General features: G+C 47.5%; 1 protein-coding gene across 6 annotated transcripts in view; it reads left to right on the top strand.

The window, feature by feature from the left end:
* The window catches only part of EPHB2 (EPH receptor B2), a 935811-nt gene that overhangs the window by 861678 nt on the left and 58793 nt on the right, over nucleotides 1-15340 (top strand). The gene's annotated exons all lie outside the window — the stretch shown is intronic.

The raw sequence follows: 15340 nt of genomic DNA, 5'->3' as shown, positions 1-15340 counted from the left end.
ACCAAGATATCAGCAGCTTGTGAGTTATTTCTGCATCCCAAAAGCCATCTTTATAGAGATACGCATGCACCACTGTTCTGGTCTGTGTGTAGAACTGCCAATAAGATTCACATGCTATGTTAATGGAGGAATCTATTGTAAATAATTGTGCACCTTCTGGGTACCTCAAAATAATGTCTCTGGGGATAGCTGTGAAGCTGTGAGATCAGTGCATCAAAAAGGAAAACTGTACTCTTGGTGGCATTGGCCTGTAAAACCTCTGGGACAAAAGTGATGGTGATGCTATCGAAGGGTATGTGGGATCAATGAAATGATCTCCTTTGTGAGGCATCAGCCTGTAAGGCCTATGAAGCATGATAAGAAAGGTTATCCAGTCATTGCATCGAATACAAAGCATTGAATGTCAAAAGCATTTAATGCCAAAAGCATCGAAAAAATGCATCGAAAAAAGCATCAAATGCATTTTTTTCAAAGGTAAAGGGTTTATTTGAATTATAATGGGTTTTAAGGGGTAAAAAAACGGGAGTTGGGGGGACCCCCCATAAAAAAAATGCATTCAATGTTTTTATTTGTTGCTTTTTGTTTATATGCTAAAGCATTAGATGTAATCACTATAAACCTAAGAAAGCTCTGCTCCCTGAGGATTGAGCCTGTTTTTTTAGTGTAATACATATGACAGTTTGCCTGTTTCGGACATGAGATAAAGGCAGCATGAGGGATATCTCTGCTGCCCGACCAATGAGCCTGTAAGCTTGCTGAAACAGAAGTGGGAAGCACTGTGCTCTGTTGGAGACATGAGCCTTCAAGAACAGTAAACAATCTGCTGTCAGGGGCCCCAGCCAGCAGTACCAGTGCACCATGTCTCGGGAGGATAGCTCAGCAGCAACCTGCGTGCCTTGGAAGCAAGACAACACGGAGCAACACAGGTTCGATTCCCAGGTCCGTGCTTAGAAACCTCTGGGTATTAAGCATGTTATAAATAACCTATCATATCATATCAAGAGTGAAAACCTTGCTGTCTGAGGATTTTTAAAAAATGTTTCTTGATACAGTGTTTTGTATCACGCTGCATGCATTCAAGATTCTTCAGACTTCCTCGGTTGAAATGGTAGGGGGTGGAGGGCAGGGAAGTGAGAGGGGGAAACAGCAAGCTAGCAAATGCACAGCTTTTGCTTTGCTAGTTGCTTCAGCAAACACCTCGACAGGGCATTACAGATTCTGAAGGCATACAATGTAACACTGCTACGTTATTGACAGTAGAGGCCGTGTTTTTGAACGGTTGGTCAGTGACTGGAGTTTCCAGGGTCTTCACACGACCGTTGGAAATCCTTTTGAAAGAGTTTGGCTTTAAGGGCCTTGCTGAACTTTGAACGGTTGAGTTCAAGTCTTTGGGCCTGTGGGAGGGTGTTCAATAGTCCAGAAACCTAGATGATTCGTTTTTTCCCCTATACATTTTTGCCTGTAGACTGGTTGGAACAGTCTCTTGGCCGTGCTATAGTACATGGCTCTTGATTTTATTTTAAAAATTTATTTATTGGCATTTGTGGTTATTTGCATTGCACATTTTCATTGGTCAGGTCCTTAACTCAGGTTGACTGACTTACTTGCAGGTAACATGCCATTATATTCATAAAGGCTAACAACATTAATACAACAAAAGAAAATTGACTGTCTCCTTATGGGGGGTAGCTGGAAGTTAGTCCGTCCTTGGAGGGGGGGTGGGCGGTTGGCCCGGCTTTGGGGGGGCCATCGGGAATCTTCCTGGGATGGCCTGGTTAACGGGGGGCCGTATTCCGATGTTTGTCCATTCTAGTGGGTCAATAGGGTATTCGGGTTCATTGTTCAAGGGGGTTTATCATCGGAGGATCGAAGTATTTTAGCCATAGTGTCTTTCCATGCCTCCAGTGCCATGCTTGATTCTTCAGTGGATCTGGCTATGCTGTATTCCCAGGCTCTGGTTTCAGCGTTTGCCCACCTTTCCAGTTCGATGCGCCAGGCTTTACAACTCGGACCCGCAGGTTTTTTCCATGCCATGGCGATGGTCCTTTTGGCTGTTATACATAACAGGTCCATCAATTTCACAGCATGTTTAAGTTTGGCTAGCCTGGGGTAGCTACCCAGGAGGCATTCCGCTGGGGTCCATTTGTATCTTGTAACTTCAGCTGCTTCGCAAGTCTGCTTTACTTTTGCCCAGAGAGTTTGTGTCTTAACGCAGTTCCATAGCATATGGATCATATCTGCTCCTTCCGTCCCGCACCAGTTACATTGTGCTTGATTGTTCTTATTAATCTTTGCTAATTTACTTGGGGTCAGGTAGGTGCGGTACAGCACATTGATTTGTATTAATCGGAATCTCTGGTTCCTTGACACCTCCTTCGGGAACGACAGTGCCCTGAGCCATTCGTTGTCAGACATTTCCTGCCTCATGTCCATTTGCCAACGGGTCCTCATTGCTTCGCTTCGAGGGTTGGGGATGTTGCGCAAAATACTGTATATCTGTGATACTACCTTCCCACCGTCGTTCAGGTTGTACATCAATGTCAAGAAGGGATCAGCCTCCGGTTCCTCAGGCCAGGTGGCCCATCTCGATCGGGCTATGTTCCGGAGCTTTTGGTACCACAGGAATTGTCCGGCGTGGATATCCTCCTTCTCCCGTATTTCGGCAAATTCTCTAAATATGCCGTCCATGTAGAGGTCGCCCCAAGTATATAGCCCTTTCCTTTCCCACGATCTGATGTTGTTCAGGCTAACGTCTGTTTCGCTCAGGCCAGACAATATCGGCACTTCTTGGTAGTATGGTTGTTTCAGATGCTGGATCATCATAGCTCTGTGCCATATTTTCTTGCCCAGGTCTGCCAGGAATGGTGGTTCGCACATAAGGTTTTTAGGGGCCCAGATCAATTCTTTCAGCCGAAGCGGCTTTATCAGCGCTTGCAGCAGGGGGGACTCGGAAGTGACATCGTCTGCTAGCCATTTGGTTACATGGCTCAGTTGGGCCGCCAGGTAGTATTTTTCTAAGTTTGGTAGTTGAATTCCGCCCTGCTCATACGGCAGGACCAGCGTGGATAAGGCCACCCGGTGTCTGCCGTTTCCCCACAGGAATTCCTTGATTATTGCGTCAAGGAGTTGGAAGAAGGGTTTTGTAATGTAGAAGTGCACATTTTGAAATCCGTATAGGAATCTGGGGAGAATGATCATTTTAGCTATTGAGGCCCTACCTAGTATAGACAATGGGAGCTTTGCCCAGAATTTTATGGATTTCCGAAGTGTGGGTACCGCAGCCTTCGTATTATGCTCATGCATCAGCTCCGGGGTGTGCATTACTAGGATCCCAAGGTAACGGAAAGCCGTCGTCCGCCACTCAACGCCCACCTTGGGGAGTTCATCGGTGCTTCTATTTTTCAATCTTGCTAGTGGGAACAAGCAGGATTTGGTTTTGCTGAATTTAATGCCAGAGAATTTGGCATAATTGTCAAGAACGTCCAATATTGTCGGGACATTCTTATGGGGGTTGTTTACGTATATCAGGACGTCGTCGGCATATAATGAGACGATGTGGTCTATTCCTGCCAGCCTAATCCCTGCATCAAAGAACTGATTTCTAAGATAAATTGCTATGGGTTCTAATCCCAGGACGTAAAGCATGGGAGAGAGTGGGCAGCCCTGCCTAGTGCCCCTTTGGATGTCCCAGGCTTCCGACACGTATTTCCCAGATTTGAGCCTAGCCCTCGGATTATTGTATAGGATCTTAACCCATTTGATGAACCTTTGGCCAATTCCAAATCCCTCCAAAACCGCTATAAGCCACTCCCAGTATATGGAGTCAAACGCCTTAATGGCATCTAGAGATAGTAGTGCTAGTTGTTCATCACATGTGTTGGTTTGGGCTATGATATGTTGAAGCCTTCGCAAGTTCAGGGACGTGCTTCGGCCGGGTATAAAACCATTCTGGTCTATGTGTATGACATCTCCAATCACTTTAGAGAGTCGGTTTGCTAGGATCGTCGTCAATATTTTAACGTCATAATTTAACATAGCGAGCGGTCGGTAGGAGTCACATTTATCGGGGGGTTTATCGGGCTTGAGCATTGGTATCACCAGGGTTTCTCTCATGCTGTCTGGTAGGATGCCTTCTTCGTAGGCTTCTAAGAAGACCCGGTGTAGTAGGGGGGTCAGGGAAGGTTCAAATGCTTTATAGAACTCGGGGGGGGGAGCCCATCGGTCCCCGGGGTTTTACATGTGGCCAGGGAGCGAATGGCTTCTGATATGTCCTCTTGTGTGATGTCAGAGTCTAGGGTGTCGGATCGTGTTGGCGATAGTCTGGGTAGCCCTATTTCTTCTAAGGTGTCCAAGATTTGTTCTTGCGGGACTTTTTCTGTGTGAGAATATAGTCTGGCATAGTAAGCTTTAAAGGCATCATTGATGCCCTGTTGGGTTCCATGCTCTACACCATGTTCATCCTGTAGTATCGTGGTTATGTGTTTAGGGTGCTCTCTTTTACAAAGCCAGGCTAGTAACCGGCCAGGTTTGTCAGCTTCTGAGTGTGTTCTGTTTGTTCTGGTTATGAAATCAAATTTGGCTAATCTGTCCCATGCCCCTGAGCAGTCCTCCCTAAGAGTTCTAAGGTCATTTTCCCTCCCGGGGGTATCCACTGGAGTGGATTCAAGTTTTAATATCTCACATTCTTTCTGTTCAAGAGCGGTCTTTAGGGTTCTCCTGATTCCTCCAGCTTTCGCTATAACTTCCCCTCTCGTGACTACTTTTAGGGCGTCCCATAATGTACTGGCGTGTTCGACGCTACCTGAGTTTTCGGTTATGTAGTTCTCTATAACTTCATGTAGTTCCTCCCTGAAAGCTGGATCTATTAAGGCCTCGGTGGGCATTCTCCACATGGGGATGGGTGGTCTGGGGCTATTGTGTTGCCAGTCTAGCAGAAGAGGGGAGTGATCGGAGATAGTCCTCCCTAGGTATTGCGTATCTCTTACTTGGGTTAGGTGTTCTTTGCTTATGAAGAAGTAATCAAGCCTGGTGTGGAGTTTGGAAGGTGATGAGTAGTATGAGTAGGCCCTTTCGACTGGGTGTAATTCCCTCCACGTGTCGGTCAGATCTAGTTCCTTTAATAAGGTGACTAGGGATAGGGTGGCTGCAGAGGGACCCTTCTGTGGGGACCAGGATCTGTCCAGTTCTGGGTCATGAACACAGTTAAAGTCGCCTCCCCACAAAAAGAAACCCTCCCTGTACTGCACCATCCTGGAGCCCAATGTTTTCAGGTGGTTGGGGATGTTGTTATTGGGGAAGTATGAGTTAACTATGCAGATCTCTTTGTGCTCAAGGGTGCCCCATATTATGAGGTATCTGCCCTCTGGGTCCGTTTCCGTTTTATGCAGGTGGATTGGTGTTCGTGGGTTGATCCAAGTGTAAACCCCTCTGGCGTATTTAGAGTAGGGTGCTCCAAAGCCCTGTCCCCCCCAGTGCTCATTAAGCTTTGCGTTTGTTTCCTTGTCACAGTGTGTCTCTTGTATCAGGGCTATGTCTACTTTTTTCCTGCGTAGGTAGGATTTGATTCTGTTTCTACGAAGGTAGGTGCCCAGGCCCCTCACGTTCCAGGTTAGTATCCTAATGTGCGTTGCCATCTAGGTTATGTTGAAGGCACGGGAGGGTCTTGCTTCTCCCTGATATGTTTGCATTCTCATCTAGGGCCTCAAGGTCACCCCTTGCTCGTGGATTCCCGCCCCTCTCAGCCGCCGTTCTGGCCCCCTGGCCCTCCAGTTGTGCTTTTTCATTTGGAGACCAACTAACTACTTAAACTACCATTCCGGGGAATGGATTAACACTACAAAACAACAAGAAGAAACTGCCTCCAGCAGTTGTTTCAAACTCACAACGCTCGGGGGCTCCCAAGCCTTCCATACCTCTCCAGGTCTTCGGGTTCGGGCAGTGTGTAGCTGCGTTGACTACACCTTGTCTGTTGGGGGGGTTCAGCAGCTGTCTTGTGATTGGGGCTCCTGTTTCCTGCCCAATCTTGCTGTTTCCTTGATGCGGGTCTGGGTTCAATCGTTACGTTCGATTTCTCTTGCATTGGACTCTTGCGGGATCATCATTTGCTGCTTTTCGCCTGCTCCTCTGTGTCTTCCGCTAGGTTATTGTGTTCGAGCCATAGGTTTGCTGCGATTGGGGATTCCAAGAAGATCGCCTTCCCTTTGAGTATTATTTTAAGTCTTGCTGGGTACAGCAGCATGTATTTAAGATTCAGTTTGCGTAGTCTGGCCTTTATAGGTACGAAGGAATTCCTTGCCCGCTGCACCACCGGCGTGTAGTCAGGGTACATGACTAATAATGCATCATTTCTTTTGATCTCTCCCCCTTCTCTGGAGAACCTCAGTATAGTCTCTCGGTCTCTGAAATTCAAAATTTTTGCAATCATAGGTCTCGGGTAAGACCCTGGGGGTGGCCGTTTCTGGAGAGATCTGTGGGCACGTTCCACGGAGAACCCCTGGGTGAGGTTGCCTGCCCCAATTTCCTGTAGCAGCAATGATTCTATGAATTCTGTGGGGTCTGAGCCCTCCATGCCCTCTGGGATTCCCAAGATTCGAACGTTGTTCCGTCGGGCCCGGCCTTCTGCTTCCTCGGACCTTGCTTCTAGTCTTGCCACCGTTGTTTCTAGCGCTTTAACTTTCGCTTGTAGCCCCTGCGTCGCCTCTGAGGTCTCACGTGTGATGACTTCTGTGGCGGTGACTCTTTCAGCTAGGTTTCGGGCATCTTGCCTTATTAATTGGAGGTCTGATATTATCTCCCCCCTCATGTCCTCCACCGTTGTTCTCAGTGCTGCGATTGCCTGAAGGATCTGTGAGTCACGAGGGTCCGCCGCCAGTGGTGGTGCCTCGGCCATGTTGTTCTCTGCGTGTGGTATCTGTTGTTTCGGTTTGGGAGTGGTAAATGAGTCCATCGTTCTATTTTTTGATCTGCCTTTAGGAGGAGACATTACACCGCCTGATGGTTCTGGTTTTGTCAGTGCCAGTTTTTGGTTAGTAGCCCCAATGAGTTGTGAGGATCTCTCCTCCGGGGATCGTTTCAGAGCTGAGTCACACCTTGGCTTGGTTAGGTGGATCCGCAGTCCTGCTACAACCGCGTCACCGTCCGTCCGTGGCGCCCTCCCGGCGCGATCCACAGCGGATTGTCCGCGGTCTTACAGTTCGGGTAGCTGGGTGGGTGATAGCTCTCCCCGGGATTTGGTGGTGTGGAGCAGGTCCGAGGTTCGACCTCAGTTGTGTCCCCGACTTCTTGGGTCTCCCCCCCAACGCAATGCGTTGGTCGCCGCCGCACCATGCAATTGATGGGGTGGGCGGTGGCCCCCGCCGGTGGGTGACGGTGTGGGGCCTTGTGTCCGCTCGTAGGGGCAGGCACTTACTTCTAGTATGCTGGTCGGGGATGCGGTTGCCTTTCCTGATCCGGGCCTTGTCTCGGGCTGGGTGATCCGTGGGTTTCCAGCTGGGGCCCTCACCGATACCCAGGTGCGTCGCTTCTACGTGTGCTCGCGCCGGCGGGCCGGCGGGGACAGCTATCGGCGGCGCAGGATCCCCGAGGGTCCTACCGCCCGCCGCCTCTCTCTGCTTTCTGGTCGCCGCGAGGTTCTCCGCTTCCTCCCTCCACGGGGCGGTGCAGCAGGGGCCCGACGGTCGTCCGCTTCCTGTGCTTGGTGGAGGAGTGTGGTTATGGCCGCAGTCCGCCCTTCGATCCTACGCTCTCGACAGGCCGTAGCGTTGTGGGTCCCACGGTCAGGCCGCCATCTTGGACGTCATGGGGGGGAGTTTCAGGGCGCTTCGTTCTCGGCGTTATCCGCGCCGATTTTCTCCGATATTTTCGTCGATGCCCCAGAGGTGGTTCATCTGTGGCTCAGCTGAGTTTCAGCGTCAGAGCTGCATTATTTCGGCCGCGATTGTTCGCGCTTCAGGATCATGGGCAGGAGCTTCGTGGAGAGCAGTCTTCACTTCATGCGTGCTGGCCACGCCCCCCTACATGGCTCTTGATGGGGTATATTTCTTGGCGAGGTTAGTGGCGTAGTTGGGGCCCAAATCCAAACAGCTTTCCTGGTAATACACAGATGTTTGAATGTGATACAGAATTGGATGGGCGCCCAGTGTTGTTTGAGAAGGACTTTAGAGATGGGGTTACATTTATGGAGTCTCACAATAGTTTGTGCAGCTTGGATGGCCTGCACTTTGGTCATTTCTTTTTTGTGTGTGTGGCCAATGCAAATGCTATTACAGAAATCTAGAGTTGATTCGACAGTAGCCTGGATTAATGGAGCTTTATGTTACATGTCAAGGTGTGCCGTGTTTCTTCTAAAGTGAAGATAGAAATGGCAGCTATTGGAAAGAGCTGACTTTACGAGACGAGGAAGAGCTGTTGATCAAAAAGGATACCCAGGTTCTTGGCTTCAGAGGTCAGAATGAATCGGGCGGGCCCAGCCTGGTGGCTAGAATCTCAGAATGTCCCACGCTTGGGTCAAGCCGTAGAGAAGAATTTCGGTATTCGTGTTGCTTAGCCAGAGACAGCTGTCTATCAACAGTTTGAAATTGCTGGGAGCGTGAACTGTTTAGCTCATGCTTGTAGGATGTTTGTAACCTAGAAGAGCCTTTGTTAGCTTGACTCCAATAGTTAATGGAGCAATTTATGACTTCCCATGTCAACTCGTGCCATAGAAACATACCAAAGCGACATTAACACTGTGTGTTTGCAAGTGTAGATACTGGAGCATTAGAACATATTTAAAAGACATTTCATCCATGATGGACAATATCTATAATTGCTCCACATGTGGAAACAAGATTGACATCACGCTATTAGGCCTTGCAAATTCTTCATTGTCTTGCTAGACCTCCCGGTCGACTAACTTATTTTATTGGGCTTGTGAATCTGCTCAGATTCACATGCTTTGCATAGGCTGCCATCTAGTTGTTGTCTCTGAGTGTTACATATTGCTTCGAATTAGAAAAACAGGGCATAGACAGGGGCATTCTTGTCACACTATCCCTACCCAACGTGTACCCATGATCCTTCAAGTGTTGACGTACTCAGATTGTTTTTTCCTCCATTGGTTGGCAGCAGCTTCACACAGAGAAGATGATTTCAACGCCATTTAATGTGAGATTGCAGTTTTCAGTGCAGAATGCTAGACATCGCTACCGAGGAGAAACTACTGCGTCAACAACAAGGCGTACAGGGAAGAGGGCACATTGTTCAGTTTGCATTCATAGAGAATGCCTATTCTTCTTTCCCCTCGCTCCATTGAAGCTGCATCTTTTCCACGAGGCCCAAATGGGAAATACCCTATTTAAATTTTGTCTGTTGTGTAATTCCAAGTTACCCTGGCAGGACATTCACAAAGTGTGCAGTTACTGTCTTCCACGGGACCACAACTAGGATTGCTGCTGGACGTGCCTCAAATGTAAACACAAAACTCTCAGAGAGAGCTGTCAAAATCGCTGTGCATTGTTACAAAAGCTTTCTCTTTCGGCAACGTTCCTTCTGTAGTTTCTATGGACCGCCAATCTTTTTGCTTTTGTTTATGGACATGTCCTGACATTTTTACATGGAAGTGAAGGCTTCAGCTTCACTCCCCAGGCCTTTTGCTAATTTTGTAATGGGGAAACTGATCAGTCCTTCAGACTATCAATACTGGGAAACAATTTTTTCCTTTTTGACTTTTACTTTACTAACTTTTTAACATTGCACACAACATCTTACAATGCAGTGCAATGGAGATATATTTGTATCATCCTAGCTTTTTCCACTTGAAATTTTTGGTTACTTTTATATGTGCCTAAAGACAAGCTGGTGGCAGCAGATATGTTTTTTACAATGTTTGCGTTATTTCTAGTTTGCACCTTTGCGTTTAACACGTATGGCTACTAAACGTGTTTAGTGCCCCAAAATGGCCTTGCCACAAGATTTTCACTTGTTCTTTGGCCATGTTGTAGTTGGGCCTGCTTCGTGCCTTGGCAGGTCAGGAAATCCCATATAAGGTCATGCGCTTGCACAGGAAAGCTGCAGCTTTTGTGGGCTAGTGATGCCTTTGTGTCTGTGTGGCTCAGGAAGTGGTCGGTCCTCATTAAAACTCAGGCGTTAGCCATGCCGGCAAAACCAGCACGGCTGCCGACGGAGTTGCATTTTTACTGGCACCTGCGAATGGGCAAGAACTGGGTTATGCCGAGTTCGGTGGACCCGGTAATTGCCCATTTGCGGGTGCCGGCAATAAGGGACTCCCCATCCCCATTAGGCCCCATAAGGCTGAATGGGAATGTGACGTCGGATGCACCGGCACCATTAAAAATGGTGCCGGTGCATCCGACGTGCTGTGCTCGCGGGTACTGCTCTGCCCGCCAGGTCAGACCTGGTGGGCTGACAGGCGCCCGCAAGCACAGCTCGTAGTATGGCGGTCCGGGAACTACGGTACCGGCATGCATACCGGTACCATAGTTCCTGGACCGCCATGCTTGCAATGAGGCCCAGTGTCTTGTCCCACACCACATCCGTCGTGCCAGTGAGTTTTAAGTGTTGGTCATGAGTGAAACCAATAGTTGTGCCTGATTGGACAACTACTGGCTGTTTGAATGGTGCATAGCCTTACAATTGGTGGGCTTGGACTTGCTTCCACGCTGGCTTTTGTATAAGAAGAGGACTCATGCAGCCAATTCTTAAGATCAGCATTGGATCCAAGAATCCCTCGTAGACAAGGAGCCGACTGAAGATCCGAAGAAGACTCCTGCAGACACCTAGCATCTGACCCGGAGAAGCCCTGTTGTACTACCTGATTTGCTATGGCACTATGCAGTTCTACAACCCCTGGACTAGTGGAACCAACCAGATTCGATGTGTTCTTGAGGATCCAGCTGTCCCGAGCCTTTGGAAGTGTCCCTGGACCAGCCAGTGGACTGACCAGCTCTCCAGTGGCCTACCTCGCTAGAACCATTGCTCTTCCGCGTTCGTAGCCAGGACTTCGGTGGTCGCCAGATTGTGCTATAAATCACCTTCCTCTCAAATTTCAGTCTCCCAGCTTCAAGGGATCCTGCTTTGCAAGGACTTCTACAACCACGACTGGAAGCAAGCCTTCCATCGTCTGTGTGTGGTGGACGTCGGTGGAACTTGCCCTCCTCCATCCTGTGAAGTGACCCAATTAGGGCTGCATTGGTACTTTCTGCATTTATCCATCACCAAAAGCTGCACTCTGCTCCTGGACTCGACTGGAAGATACTTTGCAACCGCAGCATGGGGGCACCTCCTACCCAAACCAACGACAGGAACATCAACCTCCCATGACTCCCAGTCAACCCATCCAGTCCTCTGGGAAAATCAGAGTCTGTGGGGGTAAGTAAATACAAAGCCTTTGTTTTCCCTTGTCTTCCATAGGATAACATTGAGAACAAGTCTCTTTGCATCCTTTCTTCCACTGCTTTTTTGGTGGTCGCACCTGAGCAGTAAAACCTGAAAGATATGAACACATTGTACTTAGATAGTAACTTTGTTGCATCTCTGCTTTTGAACAGTCACCAACAGAAGTACTTTGCCTGCCTCAGATACATTCTGCGGAGAAGCTTTGTGACTTTTGGGTACAAGGCCCCGCTCTTCATAAGGACTAGACCTCTGAAGCTAGGGAATATTTCTTGTGGCTTGGTTCCATTTTACTGCATCACTTTACTTAGCTATTTCATTGATTTAAGTTATTGAACCCATTTTAAGAACCTATGGTGAGCATATAGGTTTGTTATTGAGTGTTATGTGAAATTATCACCCGCCTGTTTCATTTTGTAGTGTGTGTTTAAAGCCTAGAATAAATGTAGTATGTGTATACATTACTGCCTGAATTGGATTATTGTGTGTTTCACTCTGTGGACTCATTGTGGACCCCTGACTCCACCCACACTCTCCTCAGAATGGCCTTGACTGCTCTCCATACTACCTTTATTGGGGTTTGGCTAACCTCTCAGAGTTCTGCTGTTCACTATAACTAGGGTGACCTCCTAGAATCTGTCCACCAGGCCAGATCGAGAAATACATAACAAGCAGTGGACACCATGCAGACAGAAGAGGCACAAGCCAAGACTGAAGCACATACATCTGAACTCGAGGTTGGGATACCATTAAATGAAATATGCAAGGCTGCAACTTGAAATTCAGTTCATACCTTTGCACAACACTATTGTGTCAACACACAGGCAACGACTGATTCACAGGTAGGGCAGGCGGTACTAAGTTATATTTTTCTACTTTACCTGCTGTTCACCCACCACCTTCCACAAATACTGCTTGCTAATCTAAGCAAAGCATGTGAATCTATGTAGATTCACAAGCTACTGAAAGTAAATATTACTCACCCAGGAATTATCCTTCTGCGGCTTGTATCTGCTTAGAATCACACACGTCCGTCTGGCCTGGCCGCAAGACAGCAGCAGGACAGTATAGATCATCACCTACACCATCAGCTGCATTAACAATATATCCAGATGCCATTTCAAAAAACAAACAAGCTGAGGATGCCAACACATGAGGGATCATAGTTCTCTGTACACGTAGGGTAGGGATAATTCAACAGGAGTGTCCCTGTCAATGGCCTCATTTTCGAATTTGAACAAAGATGTAATACTCAAGCCAACCACTAGAGGGAATATTAGGCAAAGCATGTGATTCCAAGCAGATACAGCCCACAGAAAGACAATTATTGGGTTGGTACATTTTCTCTCACCTTCTTGACCTAAGAGAAATGCACTCGACCCATGGCGATGGGTGATTGATTTTTCCAGTGCTTTCTGTAAAATGGTGCATGTCACCATAAGCCCACTTTATGTTTGGCACACTGCAACCATCTAGAGGTCATCCATGCACAGTGAACATTTTATTTAACAACTCCTGCCAGCAAGGACAAGTACCATGCATAAAAACCTTTTGACTATGCGAGTGGTACGTGATTTTATGAGGCCTGGCTATGATTTATGAGTGATGCCTGAAACATTGATTTTACCAGGTAGGGCGAGCTCATGCTTTTAAATTGCTCATGCTGCTGAATGATTTTGACAGTGCCTGACTGTCGGAATGGGGTACGTTCTGAGAAATATGAGATCGGAGTTGTATTCCATGGAGGTAGGGAGGTACGTTCAGGGATGATTGAATACGGGATTTGATGTCTTCTGCTTTGGTTTTAAAGAAAGAAGCCAGCTGGTTTGTTAGGTATTCAGTGAGTACTTTGACTGCAGATATTTGGCATAGTTTAGTGCATTCTTTGTAGATGAGAAGGATATCTCTTGGTATGTGATAGCTGTCTCGATACGTTGGTAGATGTTTTCTTTTTTCTTTGGGATGTTTTTTTCTGTAACTTCTAGCGTGTTGCAAACTGTATTTTTGTCTTCACTCCTCCCTGATTTTTGGCATATTTGCCTTATTTGTGTCCTTCTCTTTTCAGGTCAGCTAGTTGATGGCAAACCATTTGATTTTTTTGTTTTATTCCAACTTTTTTTCAGATTGTGAGATAGAGTTCTAAGGTTAGCCTTGGCGGATGTGGTCAGCTGGGATTCTGGGTTGGATGAATGATGAGGTTCTAATTGAGAAGGGCCAAAATGTTCAGAGAACAGATCTTTGGGTGCTTTGTGCTCAGGGTGAAGAAGGTATGTGTAAGGTTGTGAAAGAGTTCAGCATGTCACTTTAACAGGGTTTACAGGATACCTTGTATGAGGTGGTGATTGGACCAGAAATTGAGATGTTGGTGAAGGAAAGAGAATGTCCAGCATATGGCAGAGTATATGAGAGAGGTCATACAAAAGATGGGTGAAGTCTAGGGGCATTCTCGTGCCCAGGAGTTCTCGTACAGGAGTGGCTTGGTGTATCCAGCTAGGTATTGAGGTCTGATACTAGTATTATTTGATCTGTGATATTGCAGTTGGGAAGCATTGTCAATCCATTGAAGCATACATTTAGGGTTGTGGCATGTGGGGTGATATGAAATGATGACCATAATGCTTCTGTTTGCAGTTATGATACGTTTGAGTGGAATGTACTCCAAAGAGGATGTTGCTGAAAAGAAGAATTTGAGTTTCACAGGATAGGTCTGTGCTGGGCCACGTTATGGGCCTCATTATAAGTTTGTCGGTCCAGTAACAACGGTAACGGTAAGCTTGCAGGTACTGTTCTTACCAGACCGGCAAACTGCGAGGTATGCGAGCTGGTGCCTTTTTGTCCACCAGGTCTGAACTGGCGGGCGGACCGGCACCCGCGAGCATACCATGTCAGATGCACCGGCACCATTCACGAATGGTGCCGGTGCATCCGACCTCCCTATTCCCATTGAGTCCAATGTGACTCAAATGGGAATGGAGAGTAATATTTTCCGGTGCCTGGGAATGGGCAATTACCGGGTCCGCCGGGGCTGTAATGCCCTGGTGATTGCCCATTCCCAGGTGCCGGAAAAAAAGGACACGGGTGGCAGGCGAGACGGTTTTACCGGCACGGCTACTGCTGGAGTCATAATGAGGCCGTATGTCTTGTGGGTGTGATTCTTAACTGGTACTCCAAATGGATCTTAGGTGGCCACATGTTGCTGCTAGACAGCCTCCTGGATGCTCTCCCTGGCACATGTTTACCCATTTTGCTAAGAGGGCAAATATCCAGGTAGGGTAGATTAGTGTTTGGGTTTCTAGGGCTAGAGGAGAGTTGTTGGCATTGGTGTGTGTGAAAGAGCAGGGGGTACTCTTGACAGGGTAGTTAGGATGGCATACTAGTATAGTGTGGGGTTCACTGGGAAGGCACAGAGACAAGATTTTAGCTCATTGTAGTGATCTGAAAATGATGTCAGGTATGAGGTGTTTGCTTGGATCATGAAGAGACTAACATTGTAAAAGTATGGCTATTTGCATTTTTCTTGAAGGCCATTCTGATGCCCCTGTTTATCTTGACTGGGTTTTGAGTTGCCAATGCGGTATGATTGGGGGTATGTCTGTGGTGACCTTCACTGTGTTAGAAATGTTAGGAATCCATGATTTGTTGCTGATGGAACTCGTGGAATACGCTTGACTTCAATCTTTTTACCCTCACTATCATTGATAGAGGGTGTACAGGATCCCGGAGCACGAAGCAGTCCATGTAGAGGCTATGAGCCTGCATGTGGTGCAAAGTGGAAGGGGTTTGAAGTATAGGTTAAGAAACCCCTATCTCACTGCTGAATCAGAGGGACGAGAAAGTGTAGGAGCACGGCTCGCGGGGTTTGAGAGGGGAGGGATCCCGCCAACTCATTGTTTCTGGTGGTGCATGGAAGTGGGGGAATAGAATGTAAAACTCTTGTGTAAGTGAAGGA

This window comes from Ambystoma mexicanum, chromosome 8 (assembly GCF_040938575.1).
Source record: "Ambystoma mexicanum isolate Mex_15411 chromosome 8, UKY_AmexF1_1, whole genome shotgun sequence".
Lineage (NCBI taxonomy): Eukaryota > Metazoa > Chordata > Amphibia > Caudata > Ambystomatidae > Ambystoma > Ambystoma mexicanum.
The sequence above is the reverse complement of the archived record's forward strand: the minus strand, read 5'-3'. Positions and strand labels throughout refer to the sequence as shown.